General features: G+C 35.2%; 1 protein-coding gene across 3 annotated transcripts in view; it reads left to right on the top strand.

Moving 5' to 3' along the window:
* The window catches only part of CALCRL (calcitonin receptor like receptor), a 103,243-nt gene that overhangs the window by 20,340 nt on the left and 69,362 nt on the right, over positions 1–13,541 (top strand). Inside the window, exon 3 of one of the 3 annotated variants that reach the window (XM_070580395.1) lies at positions 4,100–4,264. The exons of the other annotated variants lie outside the window; for them this stretch is intronic. The gene's annotated coding sequence lies outside the window, so the exon portion shown is untranslated. The remainder of the gene's footprint in view (positions 1–4,099; positions 4,265–13,541) is intronic. 3 annotated transcript variants of the gene reach the window in all.

Raw genomic sequence — 13,541 nt, 5'->3', positions numbered from 1 at the left:
GTTTAAAGTGGATATGTATTTAAATTCCACCAAGAAAGAAGTTGAAAAATCGTCCCTGGAGAGATTAAAAAATATAACTGAGAATCAGTTGCAGTTTGCTATCATATTATTTAAAAATATTATTTTGACTCATACATGGTTTGATTTTTTTTTTTTTTGAGGAAGATTAGCCCAGAGCTAACATCTGCCACCAATCCTCCTATTTTTTGCTGAGCAAAACTGGCCCTGAGCTAACATCTGTGCCCATCTTCCTCTACTTTATACATGGGATGCCTGCCCCAGCATGGCTTGACAAGCAGAGGGTAGGTCCACACCCGAGGTCCTAGCCAATGAGCCCCGGGCTGCTGAAGCGGAACATGAGAACATAAACACTGCGCCACCAGGCCAACCCATATGTGTTTTAATTTTAACCCAATAAAAGAAACACAGAACTGAGACTCAGGAAAGGGAACTCCTAGTCTTAGCTCGTCTCCCACTGCTCTGGGATATGAGGCAAATCACTAAACTCTCCTAAGTGATTAAAAAGTGGTCACTTCAGGATTTCTATAAACTTTCATAAATGTATTTACTTATCATTTGTTCCTTTTCACATTTGCTTTACATTAAATTACAATTTAAGTCTTACTCATTTTTCTGACTACAATGCTCAGCATAATGGTTCTCAAATGCAATGCATTTTTATTTTTGGTAGAATTGAATTCATCATTTAATATGTCTAACACTTTGGACCAGTGATCTACAAACTGGGGCACGCACACCCCCTAAGGGTTAGGCAGAAACAACCTGTTTTATAGAAGTCAATTTCTAGATCCTTAGCCTTCATTTGAACTCCATCCTAAAACTGATCTATCATAGAAAATTCCTGAAGTCTCAGTGTCAGACTAGTTCTCCTTTTTTACCTTTCCTTTCATAATCTTCCTTTCACTTCCATGCACACACACACATACACACAAGCATTCTCTCACCCTCTGAGTCTTACTACAAAGCATTTCTGCAAGGTGTAACAATGTCCTAGGCCATCAACGAGGGGACAGGGACAATGGATACACTGATGTTTGCCAAACCACCTTCAAAAAGACACATGAGCTCCCCTCTTTCTTCATCTCATTAAGTGATATATTTCTAATAAAATTTTAGTTTTGGGGGCTGGCCCCATGGCTTAGCAGTCAAGTTCACATGCTCCACTTCAGTGGCCTGGACCTCACCGGCTCGGATCCTGGGTACAGACCTGGGCACTGCTTGTTGAGCCACGCTGTGGCAGGCGTCCCACATATAAAATAGAGGAAGATGGGTACAGATGTTAGCTCAGTTCCAATCTTCCGCAGCAAAAAGAAAAACATTTTACTTTTTGTGTTTAAAAATTATGTATCAAAATTTGTAATAAATTTATTATGTTTTGATCTAGAGTATAAACTCTAGAGCCAAAGTGCCTAGTTCAAATCCTGAAGTGACAACTTTTTAATCATGTGGTGAAGTTCATAAATCTACTTGTGCCTCAGTTTCCTCATAGGTAAACCCTGGGATAAACATAGTACCTACCTATATGTTTTTAATAATGTGATCATAAAGTCTGAAAACTTAAATATGACTTTTTCACGTATTATAATATAAGTGAGCAAATCGTCTATACTATGTCAATCATGTTTCCAGACTTGGGGACCACTCTGTATATGAATTGATAGAGACAAGTAGTGGTAGAAATATGTAGTGCTTAGATCAGGGCTTGGAATTTAGTAAGCCTTCCAAAACGTTAGCTACTATTATTATCAGCATCATCATCATTATTATTATTTCTAATAAAAATTGTAATAGTAGTACAATCAAGGAATTTTTAAAACATTCATTGACAACCACTTGAATAGGAAATTCTTTCAAAAAAAATTTCGACCTAGATACATATTTTCTTGTATAGAAGATTTTGAGCAGGAAGATGTCACTTAAAATTTCCTATGAAAAGATTAGAAGAGATTTGCATAGAAGTCATGCAAACTCTTCAAAGGAAAAGGAAGACATCACGACATTTTGATTTTTAAAATGTCACCTACTATCTCAGTGGTCTAGCTCCCTCCCTCCCCCTTTCTGGCTCCACTCTGTGTTTACTCCCTTCTTTTTCTTTATTATGCTTTTTGCTGGCTTTCAGGTGATCGATTAAAAGAATTTGAAAAATAAAGATATATTTCAGTAGAATAAAATTGTATGGGGGGAAGGTGGATCCTGGAGTAGAATATGATGTCAAAGAAACCAAGAAATGAAGCAAACTTTCCCACTGTCAAGAAAAGTGCATTCATTTATTTATAAATGACTGTGATAGGCATTAACTTGTTGTTGCACGTGTATTTCATTGAGAACATTTAAAAAAATGATGTAACAGTTACAGTTGAAAATGTCAACATTTAAAATCAGCCGTATGTTTTGCAAATGACCTGTCAACTTAAATGGATGTTTTTTCAAAATTATTTGAGAGATGGTGTCAACGGAAAAGTTAGAAGAACACTGCACTAGATTGGCGTGTTCAATTCGTCTTTGCACTCCCTCCCCCATGAGGAATGCACTTAAAATAAGTTCATTAATAGATATGCATATAATGTTTTCTTATACCATATAATGAGTTACAGCATACCTTTCGTTGTACAGTGCATTTGTAACCAGAACAATTAACTTGAGGTTCTTAACTTGACTTAATTAGAAGAGGATAAATTGAATCTGGGGTCACGTGACTAGATACTGCATGTATCACAGGGAAATGAGCTGTTGGTACTATCAGTAAGCAAATGAATATACGGCTTTGCAAGCAATAGGTTGGAAGATAACAAAAGGGCTTCTCTTTTGCTATTGAGGATAATAAATTATAAGAAGGTTAAGAAAATCCTTTGCAACTAAATCTTATAATTCTATGTGTAATAATTTATATTTGTAACTTATGATTATTAGCAAATAGCTCACATATTTTTGATAATGAAGTTCTATTTTTGATAATGAAAAACATTATACATTGGCAAAACCATAAGAGGTTGTCATTAGATGTGGGAAAATTCCACAGTCTTTTTCCAAGACGCATTGACCCATAAAATAAGCAATCAGTGAACAGACAGCACTTATCTCGAGTTTTTATCATACTTGAAAAGCTTATTCAGTGGGATAGACTCATACTTATGATTAAGAATCAGACCCCTCAGACCAATTCTCAGAGTCCACTAGACTCCTGATGAATTCTGATAGACAATGGGGTGTGGATTTCCCCTATGTAGGAAAACCCCACATTGAAAAAAAAAAAACACCTCCCTATACACACACAAAATTTGTTTCTCTTAGATATTTTGCTATTGTTTCATTTGTCTTCCATCCTCTTCCAGGCCTTATTTGAGCCTTCTTTCAAAGCAAATTAATTATCTTTTTATGAACCGTATCAATTTTGACAAAATCTTCCTTGTTCCCAAAACATGGACACCCTAGCATGAATTTGACAAAGTGTATTATCAGTCCGGCTATGCCACAATTCATTTGTACCTATTAGAATTATAAATATGCTAGTTCTTCCTAAAGTGTCCATATTTATACCTTTCTGAGATTATCTAATTTTCTGTCTATGTTACTCCATCAGTCACAATATGCCAGATGGGAAAGCCTTTCCACCTTGTGGCTTGTTCCATTATTGTATAACATCCTGCTAATACATTTAATGATGTATTATTTATAGGTCTACTAGTTATTAAAAACAAATGATAACACACTTACATTTATTGATTCCTGTGAAAGTGAGCATATTTCTACCCAGAGTAGTAGAGAAGTATCTAGGACCTAGGAAGAAAGAAAGGGTGTGGCATATGAGGAAAGCACAGTCATTTACTATATTTTACAGGAAGTTCCTGCTGTGGCTAAAAGTTCTTTGCTTTCTCAGACTGATGCAGATGTAAGACAAAGGAAAACCCAACACCAATACTTGTAGCTTTTAACATGCTGAATCTAAAGCTTGCCTCCTGATGAGAAACAGACCCTGGATTTAAAGGAAACTAAAGCTATGATTCAATAATCCTGGTGAATAGACTTGGTGACAATTAATTAACTCAAGCAAGCCTTTGACCCACTCTTATTGTTTTAGGCTGTTTTACATGACACCAAAACCTCCATATTGAAAATTCGACACTTCAGTCAAATGTTTTGTCTCCATGATTCCAAAGATCACCTTAAGTGAGAGAAATTTGAGAAACAAACAGCTATCAATTCCCATTGTAAAGAATTACCTCATTGGGCACATCCACATTTTGTAAGTCAAATTTGGCTATTGTTAATTAGGCTTTAAGCAGGAGAGTCCTGATCTATAAAGAAAAATTATGACCATGTTGAATTTATTATTTTTTATTATCTCATATATAAACTTGTTTTTCATATTTACTATATAATTAGTAACAAACTCTAACTTCAAATCATTTGGGATTCCATTTTATAGAGACTGTGCTAATCTTAGTTACTTATTTCCTTAAAAAGTTTATTGTTCCCTATTTACTCTTAATTTTTTCCAAAGCCTTTGTACATTCGTGAAAGGATCCAGAGAGCAGTGACATGACACACTGGTTGCTTTATCACTGGCAACACTAATATACACATACGCATAAAATCACAAAATAATTTAGAATGAATTTTCCCATCATTAGAGTAAATTTTCTGAATCATAGCAGACCTCAGAATTTAGCCTTCAGCCAGATGATACGAATATTCCTCAACAAATCCTATTAGGATAAGTTTTGTGTTTTCTTTATAGGGAACAATGATATTGAATGTTTTTATGACATCTCAGATTCTACATGACATTTGATAAACTATTTGGTGGAAAATTATGTAGGAATACAAACAAACATACATAGGTACATAATGTAACCTTGAAGCACATTAGCTGAACTTTAAATGCATTCTGAGAAAAAATTCATGCAATGACAATGAAGAGAAAGAAATGTGTTTGTTCACATAGATATATTAAATTTAAAAGACTAAGACTATATTTTTTTGTTCACATTTTGTAGTGGCTGGTTTGGAAAGCTCTATATCTTTGTAGCCAGAACAATGCCTCTATAATATTCTATCATTATTGTCTAGATTGATGTCTTTGAAGGTCAAATTTGTCTTTTAGCTTTAAAGGACTAGAAGGATCCTAACAGCTTTTTTGATACAAACCCTGCATTTCTGAAATGAAAAATGGGAAGCAGGCAAATAAATAGACTGGTTAAATGAAACAAAATAGTATCCTGGTATGACAACCAGAATTAGTATGTATTTCTCTTCAATATACTTGTATTGACTGTTCTATAAAATGACCACAAACTATCTAATTATGCCTCTTAGAAGTTATCTATAAGCAACACTCCATTCTTCACATAAATTTAATTTTTCCCATGTTCTTCTGGACATTTTCGTATCTGGTGAACTTGGAACTTAGCAAAGCATTTTCTGATATTTACTCTAAGATCCTGACAATTGTTAGACAGATTTGATAAATCTTCCCTGTCATGGTGCCCCAAGCAATTAGTCACATACTCTAAATATGGACTTCAATAAACCACCTCATTTTGGATTCATCTCCAATCCAATTGTCCATTGAATTTGTCAAGGTATTTTCTAATTGGGAGCACACAATATGCTGATGTATCTTACATTTCAGGATAATTGTTGCTGCAAGATCTCTTATGCAGTTCTGGTGCAACCCCTATTCAATCTTGTGATTGATATTTCTACTGAAAAAAAAATTGGCCCTATCAAATAATTTTCTGAAATTGCTTTCCATATTCTGACATGATTATGCTACTCAATTAACAGCACACACATGTGCTTAGAGACTTTGTGGCCACTCTGTCTATCCAGGTCTCTCAATTGCCACTTTATTGTATTTTTTTCTCTTTATGTAAGCAACTTGGACTTATTTAGTACCAAGGCCTTAAGAAACTGACCAGGCAATAAGTTTTTATATTGAAAAAGGATTGAGAAAAAATGTTTTCTATTATACAAGATGAAGCTCAACCTGTTAGCAGGGGCATCAAGCCAACTGCAAGCATTGGTGAAGCAGACGAAATTAAAGACAAAGCACAGACTCTGGTCGTTAAACGTAACTCTTTTGTGTCATTGATTTTTCAATCTACCTGAACCCATACGTAAATATATATTTTCTAAAAATGCTAATTTTCAATTGAAATTTCAGTAATAAAAAGCCTGACCATTTGTGGATGTAATTGGGTGTTTGGACTTTATTTTGAGGATGCCGTTACCTCATTTCACAGGATGTGTGTATCTAGGGTGAGTTCCCAGAGATGCACAGGGTAACGGACAGGGATCTGAGTTAGGGCATGTGTTTCTAGCTCCCCTTTGCCACTGTCCACTCGCATGAATGTGGTCAAGATATTTCACTTCTCTGGTCCTCCATGTTCTCATCTATAGAGTAAAGCTTTTGTGTCAAATTGATGTTGTTTATATTATGAACAAATGATATTTAAACAAAATAATAAGCTCAAAATGCATAAAGTTGGTTCTCATCAGATAAAAGCTATTATTACTATTATTAATGAAACCCTTAGGTCCTTCTAACTGTAGTTGCTATAAATGGCATTGAGTTAAGCCTTGGCTCCTGAAGTTTTGAATCATTTCAAATGGTCTGTGTTTCCACTAGAATTGTATGCAAAAATATAGGTACTTGCTGTATGTGTAATTAATTTCAAAATAAAATACTGAGTTAAAAGTGTCTTCTAAGATCAATTCTCCTAAATTGTCAACTGGTCGCACGTTCATGGCTTACCAACAGATACCTCACTAAATAATCTTCCAAAAATCATGTTGCATACTGTTTTGCTAATTCTGAAAAAAAAATTCTGTAATCAGAAAGATCTCAAGTCTTAAGTGATTGCTCATAAAGTGAGCAATTCCAAGGGAGAAGTTTCACAGGATTATTTAAAATAGCCCATCTTTTCTGAAGTATACTTTAATGGTCTTAATATAAGTAAGGAAACCAAATTGAATGTAAAAGAAAAGAGGGTATTATTTATTTTAATATCCTCCCTCTAGGATCTAGCTTGGTGGTGGGCACATAGTAAGCAAACGCTCCAACGACATTGTTCTCTCAGTGATGGTTTTGCTCCATGGGGGGCATGTGCTTCATATAAACTTCAGAATACTACTGATCAATATCTAGATAGCCAGTGACTATTTGAAATACATCAGAGTCTGGAGGTAGTTCTGGTTAAGAGTATATGTTTGGAAGTCAGAGCGTCTCAGGTTGGGATCCACTTTTGCTCTCCGTTAGTGAGATGAGTTCAAGCTTTAGTTTCTGTACACAGAAAAAGAGAAGGGACTCATTGCTCTTAGAATTGAGTATGATAGCATGCTTCTAGTGCCTACAGCAGTGCTTAGCACACAGAAACACTCAATAAATGGTAGCTATTACTGTTTAAATTACCCTATAATTCTCACTTAAGTTGTTATAACATCAAATTAAACCTTGGTTTGTAATAATTTATTTCCTACTATTTATTGCTGATATTTTGGTAAGAGATTTCTAAATACTACCTCAATGAGTTCCTGACAATTTCTGCTCTCCTTTTATTAGTTGGTAGAACCAGGATGGGATGCTTAGTCTAAATACCCCTCCTTTCTCCACTTCCTCCTACCGGCTCACCAGCATTTATATGCTTGAAATAATATGCAAAAGAATTTGAATATTGCTGAAGAAGGAAATAGGAGGTTGTTTTGTTTTGTTTTGTGGGACCTAAGCTACGATGATGAGGACATAAAGACTCAGAGGGGGGCATGGTACCTGTGCTTTACTGGACATTTAAACTGGTCGGGAGCTTCTAGGGAGCTGAAGACAGAGGAGATATTTTCACGATCAAATTAGTAAAACTCTGGACAGGAATTGTGCTGTCTTAGGGTCTAGGTGGCAAGACAGCAGAGGGTAAAGTCTAAGGCCCAGCTCTGCACAGGACACAACAGGACGCTGGCACCCCAAGAGTTGAACACTTTTAGAGGGTCAGGAGATAGTGTCTTTGTGATATCATTTTCAGGATGAAGTAGTAAGAAATGGCAAGAGTAAGGTCAATTCCAGTGATTCTAAGGGCAGAGGACTAGAGAGAGGTCAGAGTACTAGAGAAAGAATGGTGTGTGTTGGTCCTAAGAAAGGGACTGGCTTGTGAACCATCCCTTTAGAGATCCCAAGAGACACTTGGGACGCTGTAGGATGCTGGAGGTCCCATGTTCTAAGGTGCAGATAAAATTAGGAATTTGTGAATTATTGATAATATGGCTAGATATCCAGAGGCTTCTGGGGCCTAACAAGATTTCAGTCACAAGAATAATTACGGACAAGTTTAGTTAGGTATAATTAAGGTAAATATTTAAATAGTATGGAACCAAGACTAGGTTTCAAAGTATTTGAATTCATGAAAATAGTAAGTGAACTATGGGATTACCTAACTGATTTAAAGTCTCTTGTGCTTTCATATGAGTCACCTGGCAATAAGAAGGTATGTGTTATATCCTAATAAGGTTATTTTCAGAAGGGAAAAAATGAATATAGCTTCTTCCACATGGGAAGTCTTGCCGTTGATGTACGTAACCATAGGGATTAATCTATTCACGGTTTAGATAGTTCTACCTAAGAAAGGGAACATGTAAATTCTTGTAAGTCAGCATTCACAGATACCCTTTAATGTGTTCAGAGGAAATTCTCAAATGGCTTTGAAAGCCTTAAGTAAATCCTTTCTCAAAACCCATGCAAAGCATTCAATATTCTGACGTATTAAATCCACTTAAAAATAAACTCCTAGACATATATGGTTACTATATTTATGTGTAAATAATCCAAGACTAGATATTAGAAATTTGCTTTCCTTCATCTTCTTTTCTGAACACTAGCCTTCCCCGACACCTCTACTCTCTTATATCCTTTACATGCACATTTCAAATTTTTTTTTTCTTTTCACTCAACATACCACTCAAACATATATAGTCCTGAAATATAAATTCATATTATCTCCTGTTGAGTTTGGATTCCCAATTAAGTTATATGAGTCCCTTAATGATTTATTTTCCTTCTGGCAGTAGTCGATAAGAATTCACAGCTGGTTTTAATGTATTCTTTGAATATGTATATATTTTTTGTAGCTGTAGGCAAATACATAAAACTTGGCAAAGGCATCATGCTCTACAATGAGCTTCCCCACAAGGACAGCTGCCTCTCCCTATTGGTCCATGTCTTTTTCTTTTAAAAAAATTTCAAAAGAAGAAGAAATATGATTATGACAACCTATTTGAGCCATACTTTCAAGCAGTTTCATTATAATGCTATTTTTACACTTTCAAAGAACAGTGGTTCAACAAATGAGATATTTCCAAGATATGCATTATAAATATTACATCATAATCTCACGAAAGAAATTTGATCTCTTCCAGAACTAGTTTATTAAATGATTCTTTTAATCAAACTGATTCTTGACAGAAACTTCTCTCTTATATTCACTATCTGGGAAAGATATTATCTTCTAAAAATATGAAATATTAACAGATTTAATTAATGGCAACCACTACATGAAAATGATTTTTAATGTTCTTATTCTGAAAGCACTCTTAGAAATGTTAGCATCTATTTCATTTTATAGATTTTGGAGTAATTGCTATTAAGAATGTATAGTTCAGTGTGACTAAAGCAACTGAAGATTCAAGGAGTAGGGCAAACGGAGATTAAGTTGGCATGAGAGCCAGACACTGCTTCCAAAAAGATTAGCCATTAATCGTAGTATTTTTTAAACTGCTATGTTTAATGGCTTAATATTATGCTATTTATCTTCATAACATAATATACATATATAATAGATTCTTTAGAGGTGGATTAATACCTCTAGTTAAAGTAATCCAAAGAAGGCCTTTTTGATGCATTTTAATTTAAACTCATATACAGTAAACATTTTTCTTTCTTTTTTTTTTTTTTTTTACTGCTGGGCGCTGTGTTTCTGACGCAGGAGATTTGGGTGGGGCTTGAGAATCTCCATTTCTTTCTTTTTTTATTTTTTCATTTATTTTATCGAGGTCATATTGCTTTATAACATTGTGTAATTTTAGGTGTATATTATCCTATATCAGTTTCTGTATACACTGCATCATGCTAACCACCCAAAGTGTAATTTTTTTCCTCACCATGCATATGTGCCTCTCTACCCCTTTCGCCACCCCCCTGCCCTCCTCCCCCAGTAACAACTAATCTATTCTGTTCGTCCACTTGTTAGTTTACCTTGCACATGTGAGTGAAACCATACGGTGTTTGTCTTTCTCTGTCTGGCTCATTTCATTTAACATAAAACCCTCAAGGTCCATCCACGTTGTTGCAAATGGGATGACTTTCTTATAGCTGAGTAGTATTCCATTGTGTATACACTTGAGTTGCTTCCACGTCTTGGCTATTGGGAATAATGCTGCAATGAACATAGGGGTGCAAACATCTCTTTCTATGGTTGATTTCATGTTCTTTGGATAAATATCCAGTAGTGGAATTGCGGGATCATACGTTATTTTTATTTTTAATTTTTTGAGAAATCCCTATACTATTTTCCATAGTGGCTGCACCAGTTTGCATTCCCACCAGCAGTGTGTGAGGGTTCCCTTTCATCCACATCCTTTCGAACATTTATTTCTTGTGTTGGTAATTATAGCCATTCTGATGGGTATAAGGTGATATCTCATTGTAGTTTTGATTTGCATTTCCCTAATAATTAGTGATGTTGAACACCTTTACATGTGCCTGTTGGGCATATGTATATCTTCTTTGGAAAAATGTCTGCTCATCCTCTGCTCATTTTTTTTTTCTTTTGGTGTGGAACATTGGCCCTGAGCTAACATCTATTGCAAATCTTTCTCTTTTTGCTTGAGGAAGATTGTCACTCAGCTAACATTTATGCTAGTCTTCCTCTATTTTGTATGTGGGATGCTGCCACAGCATGACTTGATGAGCAGTGTGTAGGTCTGCACCTGTGATCCAAACTTGTGCAGACCTGGCTGCTGAAGGGGAGCATGTGAACTTACCACTAGGCCACCAGGCCAGCCCCAATCCTCTGCCCATTTTTTGATTGGATTGTTTGTTTTTTTGTTGTTGACTTGTATGAGTTCTTTACATATTCTAGAAATTAACCTTTTGTTGAATATAGATTTTCAAATATTTTCTCCCAGTTACCAGGTAACCCAGGATTACCTTTTCATTATTTTCATGGTTTCCTTTGCCTTGCAGAAGATTTTTAGTGTGATGTAGTCCCAATTATTTATTTTTTCTTTTGTTTCCCTTGCCTGAATAGACATGGTATGCAAAAAGATGCTGCTAAGCCTGATGTCAAAGAGTGTACTGCCTATATTTTCTTCTAGGAGTTTTATGGTTTCAAGTCTTACATTCAAATCTTTAATCCATTTGGGGTTGATTTTTGTGTACGGTGTAAGAGAATGGTCTATTTTCATTCTTTTGCGTGTGGCTCTCCTGTTTTCCCAACAGTGTTTATTGAAAAGACTTTCCTTTCTCCATTGTATGTTTTTGGCTCCTTTGTCAAGGATTAGCTGTCCACAGATATGTGGTTTTATTTCTGGGCTTTCAGTTCTGTTCCATTGATCTGTGTGTCTGTTTTTGTGCCAGTACCATGCTGTTTTGATTACTATAGCTTTGTAGTACATTTTGAAGTCAGAGACTGTGATGCCTCCAAGTTTGTTCTTTTTTCTCAAGATTGCTTTGGCTATTTGGGGTCTATTGTCATTCTGTATAAATTTTAGCATTCTTTGTTCTACTTCCATGAAGAATATCATTGGGACTCTGATTGGGATTGCATTGAATCTGTAGATTGCTTCACGTAAGGACATTTTAACTTTGTTTATTCTTCCAATCCCTGAGCTTGGAATATCTTCCTATTTCTTTGTCTTCTTTGATGTCTTTCAGTAGTGTTTTATAGTTTCCCATGTATAGGTCTTTCACCTCCTTGGTTAAATTTATTCCTAGATATTTTATTATTTTTGCTGCAATTGTAAATGAGATTGTATTCTTGAGTTCTCTTTCTGTTAGTTTGTTATTAGTGTATAGAAATGCAAGTGATTTTTGTAAGTTGATTTTGTACCCTGCAACTTTGCTCTAGTTGTTGATTATTTCTAATAGTTTGCTGGTGGATTCTTTATGGTTTTCTATATAGAATAATGTTGTCTGCGATCAGTGAGAGTTTCACTTCTTCCTTTCCGATTTGGATATCTTTTATTCCATTTCTTGCCTAATTACTCTAGCCAAAACCTCCAGTATGATGTTGAATAGGATTGGAAAAAGTGGGCACCCTTGTCTTGTTCCTGTTCTCAGAGGGATGGCTCACAGTTTTTCCCCATTGACTATGATGTTGGCAGTGGGTTTGTCATATATTGCTTTTGTTATGTTGAGGTTGTTTCCTTCTATACCCATTTTATTGAGAGTTTTTATCATAAATGGATGTTGGATCTGCATCTATTGAAATAATTATGTGATGTTTATTCCTTGTTCTGTTAATGTGGTGTATCACATTGATTGATTTGTGGATATTGAGCCATCTCTGCATCCCTGGTGTATATCCCACTTGATCATGGTGTATCATTCTTTTAATATACTGCTATATCCAGTTTGCCAATGTTTTGTTGAGGATTTTTGCCTCTATGTTCATCAGTGATATTGGCATGTAATTTTCCTTCTTTGTGGTGTCCTTGTCTGGTTTTGTGATCAGGGTGATCTTGGCCTCATAGAATGATTTAGGAAGCATTCTGTTTTCTTCAATTTTTTGGAGTAGTTTGCAAAGGATAGGTACTAAATCTTCTTTGAATGTTTGGTAGGATTCTCCAGAGAAGACATCTGGTCCTAGACTTTTGTCTTTGGGAGGTTTTTTATTACTTTTTCAGTCTCTTTACTTATAATTGATCTATTCAGATTCTCTATTCCTTCTTGATTCAGTTTTGGGAGGTCGTATGAGTCTAAGAATTTATCCACTTCTTCTAGGTTATCCAATTTGTTGGCATATAGTTTTTCATAGTGCTCTTTTATAGTCTTTTGTATTTCTGTGGTATCCATTGTAATTTCTCTTTTTTAATTTTTAATTTTATTTATTTGAGACTTCTCTCTTTTTGTCTTAGTGAGTCTGGCTAAGGGTTTGTCAATTTTGTCTGTCTTTTCAGAGTCAGCTCTTAGTTTCATTGGTCCTTTCTAGTGTTTTTCTTGTTTCTGTTTCATTTATTTCTGCTCTAATTTTTATAATTTACCTCCTGCTGCTGAGTTTGGGCTTTGTTCTTCTTTTTCTAGTTCTGTTAGGTGTAGTTTAAAATTACTTATTTGAGATTTTTCTTGTTTGTTGAGGTAGGTCTGTGTTGTTAAGAATTTCCCTCTTAGAATCGCTTTTGCGGCATCCCATGAGTGTTGGTATGTTATATTTTCATTTTCACTTGTCTCCAGATATTTTTCGATTTCTCCTTTGATTTCTTCAATGATCCAATGGTTGTTCAGTAGCATGTTGTTTAGTCTCCACATATTTGTG

The sequence above is a fragment of the Equus przewalskii genome, chromosome 17 (assembly GCF_037783145.1).
Source record: "Equus przewalskii isolate Varuska chromosome 17, EquPr2, whole genome shotgun sequence".
Lineage (NCBI taxonomy): Eukaryota > Metazoa > Chordata > Mammalia > Perissodactyla > Equidae > Equus > Equus przewalskii.
The sequence above is the reverse complement of the archived record's forward strand: the minus strand, read 5'-3'. Positions and strand labels throughout refer to the sequence as shown.